Consider the following 24,920-nt stretch of genomic DNA (forward strand, 5'->3'; position numbering starts at 1 on the left):
CTAATCTGAAAATTGGGGGTAATAATAGTAAATAATAGTAAAGTTGGAGATTGCAGTCATTTTCCTCCCCTTTGAATACGAAGGATTTTATCATCTAAATACCATTCAAGTATGCCCACCTCTCTTTCCCTTCATTATCTTAGGCCAAGTCATTCTCATTCTGTCCAGATCTATAGCAATGTCCATCCAAGTCATCACAATGCATGCTCTCTTGCTTCTCTCTTATCTGTTTCCTTATTGCAAACAGAGAGATCTTCTAGGAAATGCAAATGAAATCAGAGTTTCCATTTGGTTTCAAAATAAAGGCCAAAAGCCTTTACCAGACCTGTCCACCTCTACATCTTATCTTGTCTCATGTTCCTCCCAGGTTCTTCTGCTCCAGAAGTACCGTTTTGTTGTTGTTGTTTTCTGTTCCTTGAACTAGCCGTCCTCCTTTCTAACACAGTACATTTGCAAAAGCCATCCTCCCTGCCTGCAGTGCCTTCCCTCCCCTCTTTGCCTGGTTAACTTCTCCTCAGTCTTTAAATGTTAGCTCAAATGTCATTAACCCTGCAAATATTCTCTGATCCTCCTCCTCAATAACCAACACACTGCCTGGCCCACTGCCTACACCCCATAAGTATTTGGTGAATAAATAAATGTATGAATTGATGAATGGTCAATCATGTGGCCATTGTGATAAACAGATGGACTGATAACTGTAAAACATTTAGCACAGTGCCTGGTAGAGAGCAAGAGCACAGTGCTGGACCAGTTGTTATGTATTTTGAAAATGAGTCACGCTTGATGTGCCTAACAATTAGAATCACCTGGAAAACTTTTAAATCGCGCAATGGCCAGGCTCTGCCCCTGCCCAATTAAAGCAGAATCTTTGGGGGTGGGACCCAGGCACCTGAGGGTCTTTAAAACTTCCCGTGGGGATTCCAGTGTGCTGCCACAGTGGAGAATAACTGCTTTACCCTTTTTCTTACTGTGGCCACCCAGCTTTCCAGAGGAATGCATGCTGAGTGACAAGAAGAGTCCTCATTATTCATGGCATGAGTCCACGCTCACTTCTCCCATGGAAAGGAACAACGGTTAAGAATCCATGTAACGGAAGTCCAGCAATTCATTTCCCTTGGGCCCCTTGACAGCATCCAGAATGTGGAAACTCTCCATGTATCACCGAAGCCAAACTGAAACCTTTCTTGGGAAATCCAAGTTGCCTGAACTACTATTGGGAGGCGATGCAGTAACACTTGAAGATGATTCTGGTCCTTAGGGTTAAGTGTTGATTTAATAAAACTCATCAAGATTCCATTAAAAACCTGTCATAATTGATTCCTTGAAGCAATTGCTTTATGGGAGCAATTAATTTCAACTGTTAAAAAGGTTACACCTCCCGAGTATTCATCCAGGCTATGAGAAATAGGTAGGCTGGGAACCACTTGAACTTACCTTCTGTCTCCTTCACTATTGAAACATTTGGAGCATCAGGAGACCAAACTGTACTTTCATAGGCCTTCACTTCCTAATGACCAACCTTCTGTGTATGTAAATGTAAATTTAAGTTCAGATACATTATACTATGTTTCTCACTGATTTTGAACTTTTCAAAATGTGATGTAAGCAATGAGAAGTATCCAAAGAACCTTTATCTCTTTTAAGGCCTTACACACACACACACACACACACACACACACACACTCACACTGAACCAAAATGCCTTACTCTGCTGGACAAAGAAGAATGCAGGTCTCAAACAATCTGAGCATCATTTAAAATTAAAACCTACCAAGTCAGAGCTGATACTAAGCCAACACAAAGACTACAGAATTATTATAAAAGGCACAGGATTGCTCTCTGGAAATAATATCTCAGTGGGCTAAATTCCCTCTCCTCCTGTTTTTCCATGCTGGTAAATTGCAAAAAAAAAAAAAAAAAAAGAAAGAAAGAAAGAAAGAAAAAGCATGATTCATGAATATAAATTTTTCTTGGCTTTTTAAATCATACACTGGCATATTCTTCCTCGAACCTCAGCCAAATGAGAACACACAGATAATGACAATTTTACAATAAGTGGTTCCAGGATGCAGGCTTTTCAAGATTCTCATATGAAAGGCACTATAAAAAAGAGTATTATTATTGTTATTATTTCAGGCACCCAGAAAAACCATAGTCAATGATTAGCCATAACAATTAAACTAACAATAATACATCTGGAATAAGCTCCATGGTAATATGTACTTCATGCTTAATAGTTCAAATTAATTCCATCTGATGGCGTTAGACACACGAGTTAGGAGCTGGAGAGCACAAAAATTCACATTAGCTTCCACTTCGAAAGACATTATGAAAAGCAAAGGAAGGAAATAAGGCTATAAACAGCAGTGGTAAATAGGAAGGACTCATAGATGATACGGTCAGGAATAACTCTCAGCTATTAGGAATTCAGCAATGGAAACATGAAGGCTGGTATTTCTATCCTCACACATTCCTTCAGAGTCAGCAACTGGGCAACCCATCTAAAGGAACAGATCTGAAACCCTAAAATCAAGGCCATTTTATTCAGAGAAGAAGGTGCCTTCTTTCCCCTGCCCATGGCGCCCTTTATCAACAGATGCAGAATAGAGGAAGAATTTATAATTTTCAGGTCACAGACCTCAAGAAATAAGAAAGGGGAGTGTGGATTTGGGGTGGGCATAATAGCTGGGGAGTTACTGCCTGGTCACCTTGTCTCACTCCACCCTGTAGATTTATAGGTAACTACCTTAGGCTCTGCTTTCCCCTATAAATATTCTCTAAGACAGAGTTTCTCAACTTTGGCACTGTTGACATTTTGGCCCAGGTAATTCTTCATTGTGAAGGGCTGTCCTCTGTGCATTATAGGATGTTTAACAACATCCTTAGCTTCTACCTCATAGATGCTAGTAGCACCCCCTCCCTAATTGTGACAACTGAAATTACCTCTAGACCTGGCCAAATGTCCCCTGGGGGACAAAATCACACTGGTTGAGAACTGTTACTCTAAGGCTTTAATTCTGGGCAGCCAGGAAGAAAAATGAGTTAAGAGCATAGACCAACCTGTAGACTCTTCTTCCTCAATAGAGATGAGCATGCACTGAGTTGCCAGCTGTGTGCAAGGCAACACTCTTCCCAGGGCACACTGACTCCCCTTCCTAATACTTTTTGCATATATAGGCTTGTTATATAGATCTTTTGGAACTTTAAAACCTGTCATCCTTCTATTAATTGTGTAGGAAAGAGTTAACATAGCAGACCTCAGACAACCTATTCTTAGAAAGGCCTGCTTGCAAGGTTGGCCCCTGGCTGGCATCTGAAAACTTGGGCTGGTAAACACAGAGACAAAAGTTTCCCTAAATGATAGGAGTAGCCACTGTTTGTTAATATCCATACAAATAAAATGGTTTATGCCAAATACCTGCTTTCCTTCTGGGAGTCTGGAATTTGGGGATGTGCTGCGCAGACCAGCCCCCAGCAGAAACCTTATGCAGAGCTTCTAATGAACTTCCTTGGTAAACAACACTTGATGTCACAGGTTTTTGCTACATGAATTAATAAGCACATCCCACCTGACTCCACTGGACAAGGACTTTTTTTTTTTTTTTTTTAATTTATTTTTGGCTGTGTTGGGTCTTCGTTTCTGTGCGAGGGCTTTCTCTAGTTGCAGCAAGCGGGGGCCACTCTTCATCGCGGTGCGCGGGCCTCTCACTATTGCGACCTCTCTTGTTGCGGAGCACAGGCTCCAGACGTGCAGGCTCAGTAGTTGTGGCTCACAGGCCTAGTTGCTCCGTGGCATGTGGGATCTTCCCAGACCAGGGCTCGAACCCGTGTCCCCTGCATTGGCAGGCAGATTCTCAACCACTGCACCACGAGTGAAGCCCCTGGACAAGGACTCTTGCGCCTCTTTTCCTTCATACTTCACACCATGCACTTTTTCCCTATGCTGATTTTACTTTGTAACCTTTTACTGTTGGAAACCATAATCATGGGTGTACAACTTCGGAGTCCCATGAGTCCTTCCAGAGAATTAGGAGACCTGGGGGTAATATTTGGGACCACCAATACAGTTATTCATTCAACAAATATTTTATTGTATGCCTCTATTACTAGACACAGGATGTATAGCAGGGAATTAAACCAAGTCTTCGTCTTCACAGAACTTAGGTGGTAGTGACCAGGGGAGTATATACTTCAAGCTTCTTCCACAGAAAACAAGCCCTGTAGCATCTCTTTTTTTGTTTGTTTGTTTTTTAACAGCTTTTTCTCAAATATAATTCACACACCATACAATTAAACCCTCTAAAGTGTATGATTCGATGGTTTCGAGTATATTCACCAAGTTGTGCAACCATCACCACTATCAATTTCAACCATTTAACCATACCTGTTAGCAGTCACTACCCATTTCCTCCCAACCCCCTAGCCCTAGGCAACCACTAAGCTATTATCTGTCTCTATGGATTTACCTATTCTGGACATTTTATATAAATAGAATCAGACAACATGTGGTCTCTTGTGACTCTGGCTTCTTTCATTTAGCATGTTTTCAAATTAGCTCATCTATGGTGAAGCATGTTATCAGTACTTCATTTCTTTTTATTGCCGAATAATATCCCATTGTATGGATATACCATGTTTTATTTACCCATTCACCAATTGATGGATACTTGGGTTGTTTCCACTTTTTGTCTGTTACAAATAATGCTGCCATGAACATTTATGTACAAGTTTTTGTGTGCACATATGCTTTCCTTTCCCATGGATAGGTACCTAAGAGTGGAATTGCTGGGTTATATTTATGTTAAACTTTTAAAGAAATTTCCAACTGTTTTCCAAAGCAGCTGCACCATTTTATTTCCCATCAACAGTGTATGGGAATTAAAAAAAAAATTGAAGAAAAAATAAAAAACAGTGTATGGGAGTTCCAATTTCTGCATATCCTCACTAACCCTTGTTATTATCTGTCTTTTGGATTATAGCCATCCTAGTGCATGTGAGGTGATATCTCGTTGTGGTTTTGATTTGCATTTCCCTGATGACTAATGATGCTGAGAATCTGTTCATGGGCTTATTGTCCATTTGTATATCTTCTCTGGATGAATGTATTTTCACATCCTTTGCTCTTTTTTAATTGGGCTATTTGTCTTTTTGTTATTGAGAGGTAAGAGTGATACAAGTCTCTTATGAGATATATGATTTGCAAAAAATGTCTTCCTTCTATGAATTGTCTTTTTACTATCTTAATGGTGTCATTTGAAGCATAAAAGTTTTAAATTTGTGATGTCCAATATATCTATTTTTTCTTATGTTGCTGTACTTTTGGCATTATATCTACAAAACCATTGCCTAACCCAAGGTCATGAAGATTTATGCCTCTGTTTTTGTCTAAGAGTTTTATAGCTTTAGCTCTTCCATTTGGGTCTTTGATCCATCTTGAATTAATTTTTGTATATGCTGTGAAGTAGGGGTCCAACTTCATTCTTTTGTATGTGGATATCCAGTTGTCCTGTGACATCTTTTGCTTCACCTTCAGAGATGGTTTCCTGTAATTTTTTGCCACACAAAGTATGAAACAGGTACCAGTACACAGAGTCTAGGAATATGACCAACAGCCTGAGAGCCTCTTTAAAGCTTTTGCATTTGGTCTTCTTTTCTGCTTTAGGAATATGCTTAATATTCTACTATACTATTTCAGGAAGCAGCACTGTTATATCTAGCTGATTAGTACTACTATTATTAACTGATATACTATTAATAATAATAGTAATTAGCAGCTAGTTAGCACTTAGCATGTGCCAGGTACTATGCTTGCATTTAACATGCATTAACTTCTGAACATTTCACATGCTTTAACTTATATAATGTTCCCACCAACACCACGAGAAAGGTAGAACACCCTCTCCTAAGGGTGAGGCTCACCAATGTAAAGTAATTTTCCTTAAGTCACAGAGCTATCACAAAAAAGGATAACAAATTGAGGGAAGGAACTGCACTGGAAAATGGGGGCCAAGGAATGTTTGATAACAATTTCTAATAGTAAGTAAGCATATATGCAAAATATCCAAAAATAAAAAAGCCAAAATCTAGCACCAATCAGTGACGTTTCCAGTTCTGGTCAGGGGGTTGACAACAAAGGGATGGCCTCCCTTTCTAATCCAACAAAGGGTTAGAAACCGTATCACTCAAAGATATCACTCAAGATTGATCTGATGGCTGAAAAGGTTTTGTCAACACTTCAAAAATTGCATTAGTGACTAGGTGATTGATGAAGTTAATCAATTAGAACTGGATTAGAAATCCAGATATGAAGTGGATTACTTCCAATCTGAGAATTAGGAATTCATTTACCAATGATATAACAGGTAGCATCCATTTTCAAAAACTGAAACCCTGTTCCTGTTTGTCCACAGGGCAAAATGAAGTAAAAATAGCTTTGAAAAGACTGACCCTATAGAACAACTTGATCTTGGGAACATTTTCCCAGATGTCTGAAACTTTTGCTTTCACTAACTCACTTTGTTCCCTGACTTGGATACCTGGTAGGGAGATTCTGGTCAGTTTTCAGCAGAGAAAATGTGGACAAAGAAATGAGTTGACTATTCCAAGTTCAAATAGCTTTATAGCAGAAAATCCCACTTTCCTCACTTGAAGTCTAATTCTCTTTCCCTATACCAGCTGAGTCCTTAATAATAAATAGGATGACAATAGCTGACATTTACTGACTCTTACATTATAGAGCACTCTATCTAAGCACCTGAAAGATGGCAACTAATTTATTTAATCCAAAGTGTGTGAGAGAGGGATACTACTACTATTCCTATTTTGTATAGAAGGGAAAGGAGATGCTAGAAGGTTAGTTGACATGCATAGGAAATGGAGTGAGACCCTGAACCCTGAAGACTTTGTCTTCTTCATAGTGTCTCCATGTTGTTTCAGAATAGAAGCAGTTAGACATATAAGGGTTAAGCCTGGCTAGACCAACTCCAAGTTGAGTCTTTTTTACACTAGGCAAACTGTCTTCAATATACTTATAATAACTTTATAAACGAAATAACATTTTGAAGTTTATTTCCTCTCAACACAGAAACATCACTACATCTCCCCTGGGATTTTCAGCACTGTCTGTTGTGGAACTGGTCTGGGCTTAGCAAGTATTGCTTTATCACTCTTAAATAAAAACCATTATAGTGAATGCAGAAAACAATTTCCCTTTCAGTTTCCCCACTTCTACCCATATTGAGAAAGATGGATCCTTAAAGTGCTGAAGGAAAGCTCACAATACAATAAAACCTCAGCATCAGAAATGTTCCAAGTCCCTCTGCTCTCTCCCCATATTTAGGAAACTAGAATTTAATATAGGGCTCAGCCCTCCAGAGAATCCAGTGTATAGAACTGCTAATACATTTTTATATATTTTAACTGAGATAAACAAGAAAGAGATAGAGAAGCCAGGGCAGCTATGTCAAAGACATAATTACGATAAGACTAATCCAGCTAACAGCAATAGAGGCAGATAGTGACTCTACTGTGATGCTATGTATAGTTTGTATGGTCAGAAAACTATATCAATATAAAATGTGAATGAGACAGGAGCCCCAATACAGGAAGGCAAAGATAACTTACTGTGTGACTCCAGAAAATAAAGTTTATCCAGGAGATCAAGGAGCATTTATCCTATTACTAAAATATCATCCAAATATATTTTATAAATTGAAACCTGGATCAAATCATTTGATTAATGAAAGAGTATTAAAAAGGAGCACACTGGGTCTATAACCAAATAGTCAGGGAAACCTCAATTTTGTTTTCCCTAACAGAGTTTAAAACTTGTGGCAAATCTGTACAATTTTGAAGATAACTTAAAAATTCTCCCAGCTTGAAATTCATGGCTGTGCTATCGACCATGTCATATTTCTCAGTCTTCACCACAGAAATACCTTGAGATACATATACATTGCTGAAATACACTATTTCTCAAAATTGACTATCTTCAACTCCAGTAACCCTGTCAAAAAGGAAGGTTACTCCGGTCACTTCATTTTTGGGAAATCCACATTAACTCATTTCTTCAAATGCTCATTAACATTTCTATTAACGATACTTCTGACCCTCCATACCCACTCTTTCAGACAGGTCAAAACTAAATTTTTCAGTTTGCCATTTAAGCCTATCCCTCAAGGCTTTGCAGATAAAATATCATAAAAACAATGGTTTCTATTCCAGCTAGATGGGAATTCTCTTCCATTCCCTATACTCTTCCCACTAAACTCTACCCTTTGCTAATCCCAAGAGGCATGGAAACCCAAATGCCTATTGTACTAGAATGTAATGGAAATAAATGAGTAAAGCAATCTAGTTATAAGAAAAATAAACACCAATACACTTGATTGCATAGTAAACACTATCTCCCTGCCCCTTATTTTTTGTCACAGAGACTTGTCAAAATTTATTTTTCATTTTCAAAACTTTGCTAGAGGGCTTCCCTGGTGGTGCAGTGGTTGAGAATCCACCTGCCAAGGCAGGGGACACAGGTTCGATCCCTGGTCCGGGAAGATCCCACATGCCGCAGAGCAACTAAGCCCGTGCGCCACAACTACTGAGCCCATGTGCCGCAACTACTGAAGCCCATGTGCCTAGAGCCCGTGCTCCGCAATGAGAGAAGCCACCGCAATGAGAAGCCCGCACACTGCAACGAAGAGTAGCCCCTGCTCGCCGCAACTAGAGAAAGCCTGTGTGCAGCAACAAAGACCAAACACAGCCAAAAATTTTTAAAAATTTAAAAAAAAAACCTTTGCTAGAGACACAGTAATAAAGAAATAGTCTCAATAGTGCAAGCAGCGACCAGATGGCAGTTGACCTTTGACCTCAGTGTTAAGAGACATCATGAAGAGGTGGAGACTGGCAAAATATCTGTCTAGATTGGCATTTGCTACTCACCTCCAGCCATTTGTTGCCAACTAGGAATTCAGGCTCCATGTTGTAAGATCTTCCAGTTTTTTATGGAAAGTAAGAAAACCTGCACTTTCTGTGAAATCTCCAGATTTTCTACTATTTTCCAATCTTGCATGAAATATTCCATTTTTCCAATCTATTCTATTTCTATATTCTAGTGTAGTAGACATCTGGTTTTCTGTTTGCTTTCTGCCAGTGAGCTGATATACTGAGACCTCTGAGTTATACCATCCTCCAGCCAGTAATTTTGTCTTTTTCACCACTACCCCCTACTCCAACCACCCATCCTTTCCACCTATCTATGCCCATCACTTCCTTTAAGACTTTACTCAAGAAAATACTTCCTCCACACAATTTTCCCTGGATCACTCTACTCTTCCTTCCTCATGATCAAACTGTTTTATTCCTTCAGCCTTTATACATACACTTTGTGATCCATTTGTAAGCCCTCCAGCTCCTTCTCTAATTACACCTAGACTACAAATCTCTAACGCTGAGGACCCTGTCTCCTACCACCTTCACACCCCCTGAGGACTTAGCAGAGTATTATATACCCCACAGGCATTACATGCATACTTTGGGTGAATAAACAGTCTATCTGCCTAATCTTGCTGGGCTAGTAGTTTATATTCTTAGACCTAATGCACTTTCGAATCAAAATAGTAAGCCTAAGTCAACTCTCCATAGTTAAGGCAATCTTGAGGATTCAAATACTTAGCTGAACAGGCAAGGCAAAACAGTTTATCCAGGCAATAAAAGAAGAAGACATCTATTAAGCTGAATCATCAAGGCAACTGTCCCAGTCCGGCAAATGTTCAAGTTTGGAACTTAGTTTCAAGATGTAGCATGGAGAGAAAACATATGATACAAGTGTCATCTCTTTCATGTCCTGAGCTTGTGACAGACATCATTAATTGATCACAGCATTCTTTTCTGCTGAGTCTGAATCCAACTTTAGAAACCTTTTTAACAGCATTCTAGATGGATCAGCGTTCTAGGTGGAGCTGGTATTTGAGTGGAAAACACGAACAAAAGGATAAGATACACATAAATTTTCGGGGTCAAAAAAGAGAAAACATAATATGTAACTTCTGCTGCCTCTCAACTTCTCTAAATTTTAGAAGCTGGATGACTTAGAATGGGGAAAGTTAGGTATCTAAAGTTGAAGAGTTTAGTAAGAACTAAAGAAGAAAAAAATATTTCTACTTTAATGGCTATGCCAGTTTACCTTACCTGTTAAATTTTAATCCTGTATAAAAGATTTACTCTGTGATGGAGCTGCTTTTGTTATGCCTTATAAAACATACTGAAATACATAAAGGGTAAATGACTCCACAGGGATTGCTAGTTTAAATAAATAAATGGCTATTTATATTTATATTTCAAGGGGCTGTTGCATTTCTCAAACATTGAACCAAAACCACTTTTAACAACTCAGACACAAAATGACCAGCATCAAGAATTATGATGAAGGACCTCCCTGGCAGTCCAGTGGTTAAGACTCTACGCTCCCAATGCAGGGGGCACAGGTTCTATCCCTGGTTGGGGAACTAAGATCCCACATGCCACATGGCATGGCCAAAAAAAAAAGAGGAAAAAAAAAAAGAATTATGATGAAAAGCCAATTATCTTTAACTATAAGCAAACTTATTAGCATTTATTAAAACAAATGATCTCTCAATACCAGAAAAAATAAATGTGGATAGGTTAATTAATCCTTCACTCCTAAGAGACCAAAAGTTACTTTTCAGAGACTCCGTGCCTTTTAAGCCAAATCCACAGACAATAAGAAACCAGTAAATGATAAATTAAGGTGCAAGCAAAAGACTGAGTAGCACAGTAGACATCTATGAGTTTTGCTTGCCCCAGCATGCATGCCTCATTATACTGGAGTCAGCATCCTGACTTTCCTCTGGGGAGCCTCATTCTTCCAACTCTCAGGCCAGATGGCATGGATGGAGCTAATTTCACACCCTACCACCAAGAGTGGGCCACTGACCAATCAGTGTTTTCCATTTGATGAATGATACAGGGAGCTATTCATTAATTCAGGTCAATCCAATGATACTCAATCCTGAAATCTGGCCTGGAACTATTGAGAAAGAGAAGTTGGAAAAAAAAAAAATCCTGCTGGCATGCTGAGCTGCTAAGATATATACTTTGAGCCTCTGGTGGCCATCTAACCACCACAAAAAGAGACCCTGCCTCTGCATGACACCAACCTGATGCAAGCGGAACTAAAAGATGAGAGAAATAGATTTGTGATGCTATCTTTGAGCAGCTAAATCCAGCCATTCCTGAAGGCAAAGTAGCTCTTAACTTTTCAGATAGGTAGGGCAATATCCCCTTACTTTCATTAAGCCACAGGTAAAGCTGCGTTTCTGTCACTTGCAAATAAAAGAGTCATAACTAAATGCGAATAGCTTATAGTTTATTTCATTATTGGGTGTTGAACCTCTAAGCTTTTGCATCACTGTATTAGAAAACATATTCCAGTACTGACAGTCTATTACCTCGTGCAGCGACCCTCATAAATTCTCATTTCCTCTCAGCACCTCTGTTTTCTCATTTATAAATTAGGGATTAAAAAAAATGGTAGTCCACAGAGAAGATATACAAATGGCCAATAAGCACATGAAAAGACATTCAACATCATTAGTCAATAGGGAAATGCAAATCAACTCTACAATGAGACACCACTTCACACCTACTTGGATGGCTATAATCAAAAAGACAGACGATAAGAAGTACTTTCTAGGATCTGGAGAAATTTAAAACCTCATCAACAGCATATTGTTGATGGGAAGGAAAATGGTGCTTTGGAAAACAGTCTGGCAATTCCTCAAAGGTTAAACATAGAGTCATCATATGACCTAGCAATTCAACTCCAGAGGAAAAAAATATATATAAGTGTACACAAAAATTTGTATACAAATGTTCATAGCAGCATTATTCACAATAGCCAAAAAGTGGAAACAACCTAAATGTCCATCTACTTATGAAAAGGTAAACAAAAAGTTGTATATCCATAAAATGGGATATTATTCAGTAATAAACAGTAATGAAGTACTGATACCTGCTACAACATGGATGAACCTTGAAAACATTACACTAAGTAAAAGAAGCCCATCACAGAAGACCACATACTGTCTGATTGCATTTATATGAAATGTCCAGAAGAGGCAAATCCACAGAGACAGATGCCTTGAGAAAGGTTGAGGCAGCGGCAGCGTGGACAGCAGACTCAGGGCCCTTGGTGCCTTCTCACATTGCTCTTTTTATTCCTTGGATAACTAGCGACCTGTCTTACCCACGGGTGTGTCACGCACTATAAAACACTTGTACATACATGTGTCTGTCAATAAAGTTGATGTCCTCCTGCCACCCCCAAGAAAAGAGAAAAAGAGAGAGAGAAAGAGATATACAGTAGCAGAGGCAGCTCCCCACTGGGTCTGAGCCTTGCCAGCCCCACCACCGGGAGACCATTGCAGTCAGCTGGCACCTGTTCTTCTGTAACCTCGTGACACCGAAATGCTGCGATCAAAAATGTCGACACGTTGGAGGAAATGCAACAGGACTTGGTGGAGTGTGCTACTCAGGCGTTGGAGAAATATAACATAGAGAAGGACATTGCGGCCCATATTAAAAATGAGTCTGACGAGAAATAAACTTCACCCGGCACTGTGTCTTGGGGAGGAACTTCCGTAATTATGTGACACATATGTGGGGACTGCTAATTGGTACAGGCTTTCTTTGTGGGGTGATGAAAATGTTCCGGAATTAGAAAGTGGTGATGGCTGCACAACTTGGTGAATATACTAAAACCAGTGAACTGTATACTTTAAAAGAGTTAATGTTATGGTGCAGGAATTATATCTCAATTTTTTTAATTTAATGGAAAAAAATGGTAGCCTATTCTGATTCTCACCATGGCCAGTACAAGAAATCCATGATGATAATTATAAAAATGACTATTCTTGGGAAAAACTAAGAAAAAAATCCATACAAGTGTAAAGATCTATTGTTTTTAAAGCTTCAGCAAATGTTAAGAGAATGGGAAAACAAAATTACCAAATAGATTTTCTCAGATCACTTGGCTTCTTTTGTATCAAGAAATGGTCAACAGATAGCTAGCAGGCGCACATAAAAGCTATTTGGAGACCTCTTGAGGTTAACAGCATGCAACATATTGCCACTGGACCAGCCTGGCCGGGAGTATTACTTACGCCACCCTTTCACAGCTGTATTGGTCTCCCATTAAATATTCAGAGCTTCCTTGTTAATAAACTGCATTAGGAGCTAGATGCATTGTCTGGATAAACTGCACTGTCCAAAAGGCTAACCCATTATTACAGAAAATGCAGAATGTAATTAGTATTCCTCTGTGCATAAGCCACAGCTTCCAAAAATGGTGCTATATTATGAAGCCTTAATTAATAAACAAGAGTTGGGCCGTGACCGGTTACATTTATCTGAATTTTATATTGTGAAGAAAGGCCACTGTCCAAATCCCATTTACAAATATCTAAATTCTGGCTAGCCTACATGAAGACAATCTAAACAGTAAGCCTGAGAATTCTGTGCTGCTAATAGCATTGTGTTGGTACACCAACAACAGCAAACGATTAACTGCTGGGGCATAAACCATCCTGAGAAATGCTCGGAGCGGGATTATGATAACATTGTATTTCAGCTGTATTATATGGTGCAATTCTTCTATTTGTTCATATGCATTTCCCATTTAATGGATGGAGGAACCACGGTGGCTTTTCATATCACTGTAAAGCCCTAAATGTGACAAAAGAAAAAAAAAAAATGTGAGCTGGAAAAAAAAAAAAAAAGTGTGAGGTGGTGCTGGGTGGGAGCAGGGGTACTTCATGATGGAGTGTAAGTACACAGTTTCTTTCTGCATTTCCAGCTGCTTGTTATTGATTTTCCCCTAACCTAACCCCAAAGGAGAGTCATTTATGTAAGCCATGAGCATTGAACTAATATTTGGGACCATAATATTGAGTAGCCCAGTTTATGAGCCTCAACTAAAGGAGTATTTGCATTAAACTGTATTCACCTGATTAAAATCCATCAACTCTACCATCCTGAGAATTACTTAGCACCTGTTACACTCAGCTACAGGTTCTCTGTGCAAATCGGAGGGCAGCAAGGAGTCAGACTCATACCGGGAGGGGAAGGGAGGGGAAGAGCATGTGATGTGTGTTGAAAAGCAGATCGCATTAAAGACTGCCAGTGCTTAAACCTGAAAAGAGTCCTAAGCCTACTGCAAATACAGAGCTGTGTGAACGTGATAATTCTTTCAACAGAGTCTATAATATGGCTTCCAGGGGTGCTGTGAAAACAGGGTGGTGAGACAGTGTTACAGTTCAGCGAAGAGAGACTGGCCCAGCAAGGGAATGCGGCATCCACAGGAAGCCCAGGAAATGGTCCCTGCCTCCGCAGAATCAGCTAGTGCTCATGGATGGATCCTGAGCCTGGGGGATTTCAGCAGCCTGAACAAGCTGTCTTAGATCACTGCCCTTTCTATCAGCTCCAGGCACCAGGCATAGGCTCAGAGTCCTATCGGTCTTGGCAAGACTTGTTCACCGTGACCACAGAGATGGCATTTTAGTCAGTAATAGGCTGTTAGAGGCCACCTTCATGCATGTGAAGAACACTCCCTGAGACACTGGTTTAAGTCCTAGATCCCTACCACCTAGCTATGTGATGTCCGACAAACAGGCTTGCTCATCTTTCAATCAGAGGGTGGAGTCAGATAATAAATACCTGTGAAGTGAATGAATAAGGGAATAAAAACCCCTAAAGCCGAGTTTCTAACCTCAGTACCACTGATATTCAGGGCCAGATAATTCTTTGTTGTGGGGTTTGAGTAGGGGAGAAAAATATTCCCTTCTACTCTTCTAGGTTCTGTAGCTGGTCTAAGAATTAAACTGACATAAAACAGATTAACAGGAGAGGGGAAAAAAAAAAACTATTTTAATTACATATATACCTACAGGAGTCCCACAAAGATATGAGACTCAAAAGGCCAGATGATGGAGGCTTATACATTCATCCCCTGGTATCTGCATGGGATTGGTTCCAGGACCCCCATGGATACCAAAATCCACAGATGCTCAAGTCCCTTACAGTTGGCCCTCCATATTGGTGTATGCAGAACCCGTGGATACAGAGGGCCGACTACATACAGGGAGCTAAGGAAAGGAAAGGGGTCTCGGGACTTCGTAGTGGGAAGGCAATCATGAGAAAGTAAGAGGAGGAGATGTTTGGTGAACAAAGGTATAGGCCCCTTTCTAATGTAAATTCCCTTACAAAAGCATAACTTCTACTGTTTTCAGAGCTTCTCCTGTGTCTGCAGTTTCTCAAAATAATTGGATGGAAATAATCCTTATTCGAGAGTGGCACATTTGGCATAGCATATTCTGCTACCCTTCAGATGTTTCTAGCATCCCTGCCTCTACAGACAAGATGGGAGTAACATACCCTCTCTCAGTTATGACAACTAAATAAGTCTCCAAACATTGCCAAATGTCTCTCGGGGACAAAACTGCTCCTGGTTGAGCACCACCTCTAACGTATTTAGGTTCCAAGAGATAAATTCATGCACCATACAACTATATAGTAACCTCTAACTTTTAAGAAAACTTACACTGACACCTTCAACATCACTGGTAGTTTATTTTGACAAAAATTTTATTGAGCACCTATTATGTGCCAAGTAGAAAGATGAATGGGAAAATACTGCCTCTGCCCCTGAGGAGGTCACAGACTAAGTGAAAGTGGCATTTTCACAGTCCTACGTCAAAGAGAAGGGTAATGTTCAGCTAACCATGTTTCCAGTAAGTATGAGAATACCCTTCTGTGTGACTAGACAGGCAAGAAGTCAGAGCATACCTCTTTGCTGTTAAAAGATTAGCACATATATCAGAGATGCTGTCATTTAATAAGGTGAATTTTTGGTCATTTGGACGCATTTTAGTTGTTTGCTGCAGTTTGTTTATTGGTAGGCAGGGGAGCCTCCGACCAAAAGGACTGTCCCAGGAGGTTGTTTAGCCTGAGCATAAGCCAAGACAAAGAGCTCGGGAATGAGACTGCCACTTACTTGCTGTGTGACCCTTGGCAATGCATTAACCCCTCCAATCCTCAAGTCCTTTTCTATGAAAGGGAGATAATCATTGTAAAGGGGTTAGCACGATGCCTGCCATGAAGCAAAACCTCAGGAAACAAGAGCTATTATCATTGCTGTTGGTATTGTAACCTCTCTATTTTATTACAGACTGCCCTTTTTTTTTGTGCTAAAATATACATAACATAGAATTTACCATTTTAACCGTTTGAAGTGTACAGTGCGGAGGCATGAAGTACATTCACACTGCTGTGCAACCATCAACACCATCCATCTCCAGTCCCCAAACTGAAACTCCCCTTTCCTCCCTTCCCCCATGAGTGTTTGTTTAAACCAGATCTTATCCACAAAAATACCTTTTGAGGAAATGAAGTCTAGGCTTTTGTTTGGCAAAGCCTCTCTCCTTGACTAAACTTCCTCTAATCCCTCCTTGCCTTGACCTTGTCTGGGTCTGGTGGCCCAGCTGTAGCAAGAATCTTGCTAAATCAGTTTAGCAAACAAACAAAGAAAGAAAAAAACACTTTAATCTTCCTCAACATCTGATCACATTCCCCATCCCCCACCCTTGGTATTTGATCACCTTGGCTGGCCTTCAGCAAGAACCCTTAGGTCAGTTTAGTAAGAATTACCCTTTTGCCTTAAAAAGTTCCCATCCACTGACCCCTATTCTGCCCCTTGACTCTAAATCCCCACTTGTCCATGTTTCATTTGGAATTGAACCCAGTTTATACTGAGGTTTCTTTTCCTCTATTGTAATAGTTCCAGAATAAAATCTGTTTTTACCTCTTTAGCTACTATCAGGCTCCAGCTGTCACATGTAAATGGAACTAAAGGCAATTCCCACAGTACCCTAGAAACAGAACAGAAACAGCACTTACAATGGCCATCTGGGGTTATGTTGATGAGTTTAGTATCCATCAGCCACCTCCTAGGAGTAACATGTAAGTGATTCATCTATCTTGAGGCAATAAACAGAGGATTCCAAACAAAAGCACAAAGGTTCCTGACTGTGGGGCCTGCCCATCATATTTACCATCACAAAAGCATTGACTGCACTCCCCACTTCTGTTAAGACTGGAGCATCTAATCAATTATTGGGGCGGGGCGTCGCCAAACTGTGACTTAATGGTATATTATTTTGAATTAAAGTTACTTAAGAAACGGCTAATGTAAGAGGGACTCTCTGACCCTCCTGTCCATCTCCCTGAAAGCAGGAAATAAGTCTCCCCTGTGAAAGGTGCACTCCCTGCATCTGGAGGTAGAAGGAAGGACCGGCACCCTTATCCCCAGAGACAGGGAACTCAGGCCTAGAAGCCTATGTAAACAAACCTTGTTACTTCTTTAATTCACTACTCCAAGCCCAAACTCTGTTTAGATTCTTCACTAATTGAGCACCCAAAACCTGAGTTTCTTTGTCCTGTCAATTCCTCACAAATGTATTGTCTAAAAAGTATAAAGGCTGCCTGCTTTGGCCACTTCTTAAATCCCATTCCTATGAGACCTCCACACACGTGAATTAAAATGTGTTTCTTTTTCTCCTGTTTATCTATCTTGTGTCAATTTTATTGTTAGTCTGCTCATAAGAACTCAAGAATGGTAGAGGGAGAAGTTTCCTCCCGGACACAATATTCCAGAAGGAACTCTGTTGACATATTTATTTGGTAGCCTGTAATTGGTGGGAAAAGACTAGTCGTTGGGCCTAAACTATCAAAGGCACTTACTTTCCCATAGAAAGTGAGCAAACTTCCTTCGTCGAGAATCCACGTGCTTTTGTAGAAGCATTCTAGGCGGAAAACTTCTGGTTTATAGCCAACCTCACAAAGTAGCTAAAGAGTTCCTAATTTCACCTCAAACCTCTGCTTCAGCACCTACTGAGCTGTGTCAAGTTATTTTCTATCCACTGTCATTCCTGATCCTATCGCAATTCAGTTTAAGGCGTTTGTAGACAGGAACCCTATCTGAGCTGTCAGCACCTTGCCTGATCATCTTCCAGCAAGTGGTCAGGCAGAAGCATGCAGCTAAGGATGCCCTGAAGCAGACTGTCGAGGAAACTGGCCAAAGAGATGAGCATCTCCACTTGCACTCAGCTGATAACATATATGGTACTTCTGTCACCATCTGTCCAGGCGTATTGATCTTGTAACAGCCCCCAGGCACTTCAATCTGGTGGCAGCTCTGTGACTTCTACCTGTGGATCACTTTGTCTCCATGCCCTTTCCTCTTCCCCTTCTTATCCATGCATTAGGACCTCGCCAAAATGTTACCTCCTTTGAGAAGCCTTTCCTATACCCGCTAAGGCAGAAGTGGAGATGGCTGTTTTGAAACAGAAACACACAAACAAATGAACAAAAACATTGAAATCTCCAAACTGAATCTGCACTTTATCTCAAAAGATGTGGTACGATGTATGGTGTAATGAATGGCAATTTTTTCCAAGTCTTAACAATACATCACAGTGACCTGGGGAATTTTTTTAAAATATGGATTCTCAGGCCCCACCCTGATTGAGACATTAGGCCACAAGCATGTGGCCCAAGAAGGTATTTTGTTTTAAAGCTTCCCAAGATATTCTGATGTACAAAAGTACTGGAAACAGTAGGCAGGCATGCTACTGTGTGTCTTTAGGAAAGTCACTTTGCTTCCCTGAGACTGTTTCTCATTTGTAAAATTGCGGATAAGAATGCCCATCTCACAAGGTTTTGGAAAAGACCCACAGAGGGCAAGAGTGCAAAATCCTTGAATGATGATGCCTCAGCAAGTGGAGCTATGAGGATGACTACTACGGATTTCCTTAAAAAGCTGTTCTCCGCTTCTCAAAACCAATAGCCCAGTTTGCAAAACCTTCCTCTACTAGAGAACAATGTACCAAAGAGAAGACGGTTTCAAACCAGGATGACAGCCTGAAAAAAAATCAAAAGGGACATTGAGAAGGAGCCCATGTAGAAAGCAGGACATGAGCATGTAATTAGGTTTTTCTGAAGGCCTATATTCTTCATTCCCATTGCCATTTCTCCTGATTAAAAGGTTCCCCCAGTAGCTGAAACCATTAACATAAGTCCATCAAATGGTAGCTGTTGTGGAGAGCTACCCCACTCTGTTAAATTAGTCAGGCTTTTGTGTCTCTCATAGACTAATGCTTTAACACTTCACTACCTATAATAAAATATATGCACCATAAGAAAAATGTGTTTTGTGACCAGCAGGCTATAACACAGTGTTCTGCTTATAGGAGCCATGGGTTTAATTGTATCCTAAGCTGATGATGAGTCACCACTCTGGCTTTTGGTTAAAGAAGCCAAACAACGACTCTGTAAACCTCAGCTCAGAGTGCCCCTGAGTCTGAGAAAAAATGCCTGATTATAGACTGTTTTGTATCACTTAAGGGTGTCAAACAATAGGATACCATGACAGCCAGGACTTATCAAAATCCCCTGCAGAATAATTTCCCATAAAGAGGTGGTGGTGGGGAACTAGGAACCATTCCATAGCTCAGAGCTAGAGGGGAGAAAAATTGCTACACAGAAGTAAAAGAAGGTTGCCACCTACCACATCCACCCCTTCAGATGTCCGCCCTGGAGGCTAAACTGGGAGACAGATGAGACACCAGGCTTGGCGTCTCCCGTTTGGAAGGGCTAACTCTTAGAGGGCTCATCCTGGCTCCCTCTAGCCAGCACCAGCCGAGCAGAGTTCGAGGCACTGGAGCCTTACGATTACAAACACTGGCTTTGGAGGCCATGCATCCAGAATCAGAATCCACCCATTTAGCTGAGTTACCAGCTTCGGTCACCTTTTTTAGGTTCTGAGCTTCTGTCTCTATTTCAAAAATGGGAATAGTAAAAACATGCAGCTTCTAAGGTCAGGGTGCAGATTGGATTTTATGGAAAGGACTTAACATGTGCTCAATAAGAAGCAGTTGATACCATTATTTTTTATTATTATTATTACTACCAAGGAACTATCAGCAAGTCTGAGTCTCCTATGAATGTTAGTCAAGAGCCACCAAGCTTCTATTATGTGGCGAGCACTGTGGTAGGTCTTGGGGACACAGGAGCAAACAGGACAGATACAATCTGCCCTTTTATGAAGCTTATGGGGTGTGTGTGTGTGTGTGTTTGTGCGTACTGGCCTGCACATTGTTTATAAACAAAACAAAACATGTAGCAAACATTTTAAAATTGGGTGACTTCACACAAAAGTCCAGATTTCTGGCTCTGTTTGAAAACATCAGAAAATCTGAGAGGAAGTGAGATCTCTCTCCACAGGCCAACCTGCTCCTCCAAAGCCCTCACAAGTCCCAAAACATAGCTCCAGCCTTCCGCCTGAGACAGGCTCACTGGTCTCTCTAATTAAGAGAGTAGAACGCTCTCAGGCTACACAAGATGAGGGGCCCCGGGGAACATGAGAGACAAGGAAGCTGAGGACACAGACCTAGAGGACCAGAACTGAAATGCAGGGAGGGAAAGGAGGACTGGCATCCACCCTCTGTCCCTGGGTTTATTTGTCTCTTGGCTCAGCTTGCTTTGTTTGGCTGGACACAGAAAACCCTGGAGGGGAATTCTGATTCCAACTTGCTCTATGCACAGCTAATTATTTGGGGCTCCCAGAAGGTTGGAGAGAACAATGACTTCCCCAGCAGTTACAGTTGGACTAGCTTAGTTCCTTTTCTTTGCCACAGGGGTCAGAACCATGTAAGGGGAGCTATTTGTTTTGGTCTTAAACCAAATCTGCCCTGGGACACAGACAGATGTTCTGACCTGAGACTAGGAAAGCCACTACTTCAATGCCTAGCAAAATTCTCCTCTCTTGCCTTCCTAGTCAGCCTCCAGACCCATAATATGCATTTTCCCTGTTTAAACTGTTTACTTCTCTCCTTTGCAAATAAGAAGTAATGTTCAGAAAAAAATACTATATGCCCAAGAATTGCATCCCTCCTCCCAAGTGAGATAGTTCATGTTTCCTAGGAAGATGGGATAAAGACAAGCAGGGGAGCTAACTGGGATGGATCAGTGAAACTACAGAAGCTCATTTGTATACAACCTTCTAATAAGTATCCACAACTTCATTCTAATAGGAAATGCATAACAAGTCCCTTAAAAACAAAGAAATAGGAGAGAAAAATACATGCTCCATAGTTGTGAACACTGTAACAGACTGGAACAATCTTCCAGCAACCACACAGAGATTTTTCCTACATCCACCCAAAACTATTATCGTCAATGGTGTCCCCTCATTTCAAACAGAATGGAATGGATTTAGTTGGCTGCTACAGGCTGTTTCTAGCCTTCCTGCATCTAAAGACATTTTCACTCTCAGCCTTTCCAGTAGGGATTCATTTGGATTTCTTGTCAACTATCCTTCAAAGACAAGGTAAGACCTATTTTCTGATTAAACTTATACTCAATTTTATTTGTTTACCCAATCATCTAATACCTATTTATTGACTGCCTCCTAAGAGCCAGGCACTTTGTTAGGTGCTGAAGATATAAATGTGAGTCAAAACAAAGACAGGCCTTGCCCTCAAGGAATCCAGGGGAGGCAGATAATCAAAAGACCTCACCAATATAAAACTGACCTTCTGAAAGGTGCCCAAGGAGAGGTATCTGGTACCAGGAGGACCCATTACATAGAAGGAGTCCAGTTAAGGGGGTATAACAGAGGCAAAGAAAGTGTCCCAGAAGAAATAACACTTGAGCTGAAATTTATAGGCTGTAGGTACCAGATAAGCAAAGGCCCTGTAATGAGACTGAGTAGAGTGAATATAGGGACTGAATAAAGGCCAGCCTGATTGGAGTGGAGAATCCACAAGGGATGGAGTGATGAAGAAGAGTATTAATGGTGACCATGCAAGGCTTTATGGTCCACATCAAGAATTTTGAGCAATGGGAAGCCATTTTGGGGATTTTAAGCAGGGTGCAGTGGTAGTAGTTGATATGACCATATTTATGCTTTGAAAAAAATGGATTTGGGTAGAGGGGAGGCAGAGTGATTTCAGGTAGGCCAGTTAGTCTAGAATTTGGATGGTATGGTGCTGGAGGTGATGGAGTAGAGGTGACACATTCTAACAATACTTTGGGACCAACCCAATGTGCCAGATGCATCTCAATGGCCCAAAACAGGTACTATTAATATACTTCCTGGTGCTGTGAAGCTGAGTAAAGATTTTTTTTTTTTTTTGGCCACATCGCACGGCTTGTGGGATCTTAGTTCCCCAACCAGGGATTGAACCCGGGCCCAGGCAGTGCAAGCACCAAGTCCTAACCACTGAACCACCAGGGAATTCCCAAGACATTTAGAAAGACCAAACCAAATAGGACCTGAGCACATCTAGACTCCCTCATCCCCAGCAGCAGGGTACCACTATGCGCTCTGAGCCATCATAGCTCTGTATTTGAATTTACAAATTCTGAGAAAGACTCCACAGGAAAACCAATTAAATAGGCAGGGAAGAAAACACCATTGAGCGCTGGAAAGAAAGATGATAACAAGCAGGTCTCAGTGGAAGTCGGTAAATGTTGAATTTCCATACTAGTGTCATTAGCACTGTTGCTGATTTTTTTTTTTTAATATTTTGGTTAATCAAAACTATGGGTCAATCAACTGTTCCATAATGACAGCTTCTGTGGTCATAAATCCTTGCTATCGCCTGCAGCTGACATGGTCTCAGTCCACGGGAGAATAAGCAGCAAAAGACTAATGTTTCTCTTCATTTCCCCCAAAGGGAGTTAGGCAATGCGTAATAAAAGAATATAAATTATTCACAATGCTTTCTTGAAGTTTATGATTCATGGTTTGGAAGAAATAATGGACGAAGGGGAGAGGTGGGAAACAGAATGCTGAATGAGAAAATTTCTTTTGAAAATGGAAGGATGAGTTTCTGAGGTAGACCAAACTCACCACACACAGGGCTTCGGGCTTCTCAGCAGTAGCCTCTGGTTCTTTCACAGAATGGTTCACTCACTCCTTACATTTGTTTGGACAATCCTTATTAAACTGTGGTCACCTGAGGAGGGCTCAGTGTCCACCAATCCAGTTTCTCTAGACTTTGGTGAAGATGGAGAGAGGAAGAGAAAAATGGAGAGGAAGGTTAGAGAGAGGTCAAGTCTAGCTGTGTGACAAAGTACTGAGGGAGTGGAAGGAAAAAAGTGTATCATCTGGTGGAGGAGAGAGGACATCTGTTTGGTTTTACTTTTAGGAAATAACAGACATCAGTGTAGTAAAACATATGAAAGTGGATAGGAGCAGTAGGGTTGTTTGTTGGTTGGTTTGTTTTGATAAAGTTAATTCATATATCAAACCCCACAAAATGGAGGCTGCCCCAGTGGCCCAGCCCATGTCATAAATCTAAAGCTAGGTCAGCCCACACTTACAGGAAACACCTGTTAAGGGAGCCTAACACACACCAAATCACAATCCTCCAACTCGGCTTTAGAGAGCTCACCTTACCCTAGAAAACAGGACCTGCTCTCCTTACAAGCAAATCCCTGACCTTCTAGCCCATCATGCCATTTCCGTGTCACTGTTTCCAATCATCTGTAAAACTCGCTCTTGCCCAAAATCCCTCAAGAGGGGTGCTCCACTGCTCTGCACTGTAATCCCCCAATCCATGAATTGTTTTCCCTTGAATAAAGGACATCAAACGCATTACTAAATCATTTTAGTTTTGTCATTTGACAGTTTGTTTGTTTATAAATATGGCCTGGATTAGATATATAGCTCTCCTTCACAGTTTCTAAGAAATACAAGTAAAGGATTTCAGCAATTTTGAAACTTTGCTCTCTTGCCAAACTAGGTTTCCTTGACAGGAAATGCTGAGACTAAATCATGTGCATCTGCTCTTTATAAAGGCTAGAAACACATTTATTGAACCTACCAGATGCAGGCACTGTACTGGGCACTATTAATGGTAGAAATAATTGAAAAATCCTTCATGATCCAGCCTTGGCTTACCTTCCTAGTTTTATCTCTTGCTAGTTCTCCTTCAAAACCAAGACCACAGCCATTTTGTACTGCAATTCACAGAACATTTTGTTCTGCTTCCCCTCTTTATTTATAAACATGTTTCTTTCTGCACTGAAAGCTCTCCCTCATTCATCCAGCTGCACTGCACCTCCCCACCTGCACCTGGCCAATGCCTACATTCTTCCTGTCTCAGTTTGGATGTCACTTCCTCAGAACGCTGTCCAGAATTCCGAAGTGAGTCAGGTGCCCCTACTCTGGGCTCTCAATGGGTTTATCTCAACCTAGTCTAGGTAGCATTCAATGATAATTAGATGGTGGGAAGCTTTTTGATAGTAGGGACTAAGTCTTTGTCATTCTTGCATCCCCAGGCCATAGCACCCCATGAGACACAAACAAAATACCCATTAAATCTCTGATGAATGAATAAAGATATGCAATACTTGATGCCCAATTTCAAGGAACTTTCAGTGTAATTAATAAAGATACAACCTTTTGAAATACAACACAGCACAAGGCATATAAAATAAGTGCCTCTTGTATAACAAAGTAGGTATTCAGAGGAAGCAAAGATTGCTTTTGGCTGGGGTGATGGGCGCAACAGCAGTAAGAACAATTCCATGTTTATAACACAAGCACTGTTAGTTGTTTTCATAAATATCCCTGTAACATGATACTATTATCCCCATTAACAAATGAGGAACCCAAGGTTCAGAGAGGTTAAATGATTTTTCAAAGTTACAAAGCTAGTAACCAGCAAAGCCGGGATTTGAATTCTGAACACAAGACTTCAAAACACTGAGAATGAATCGGAAGTTGAGTTGCCCATGGAAAAGGGAAAACATAGATAAAGGCACTTTGGAACCATGCA

The 24,920-nt window shown here is 40.7% G+C and overlaps 1 protein-coding gene across 11 annotated transcripts in view; it reads right to left on the reverse strand.

Annotated features, from left to right (window-relative positions):
- Nucleotides 1–24,920, reverse strand: part of FHIT (fragile histidine triad diadenosine triphosphatase) — a 1,509,753-nt gene that overhangs the window by 1,003,516 nt on the left and 481,317 nt on the right. For 2 of the 11 annotated variants that reach the window (XM_036870239.1, XM_036870238.1), the window contains exon 5: nt 22,988–23,133. The exons of the other annotated variants lie outside the window; for them this stretch is intronic. The gene's annotated coding sequence lies outside the window, so the exon portion shown is untranslated. The remainder of the gene's footprint in view (nt 1–22,987; nt 23,134–24,920) is intronic. 11 annotated transcript variants of the gene reach the window in all.

This window comes from Balaenoptera musculus, chromosome 11, assembly GCF_009873245.2.
Source record: "Balaenoptera musculus isolate JJ_BM4_2016_0621 chromosome 11, mBalMus1.pri.v3, whole genome shotgun sequence".
Taxonomy (NCBI): domain Eukaryota; kingdom Metazoa; phylum Chordata; class Mammalia; order Artiodactyla; family Balaenopteridae; genus Balaenoptera; species Balaenoptera musculus.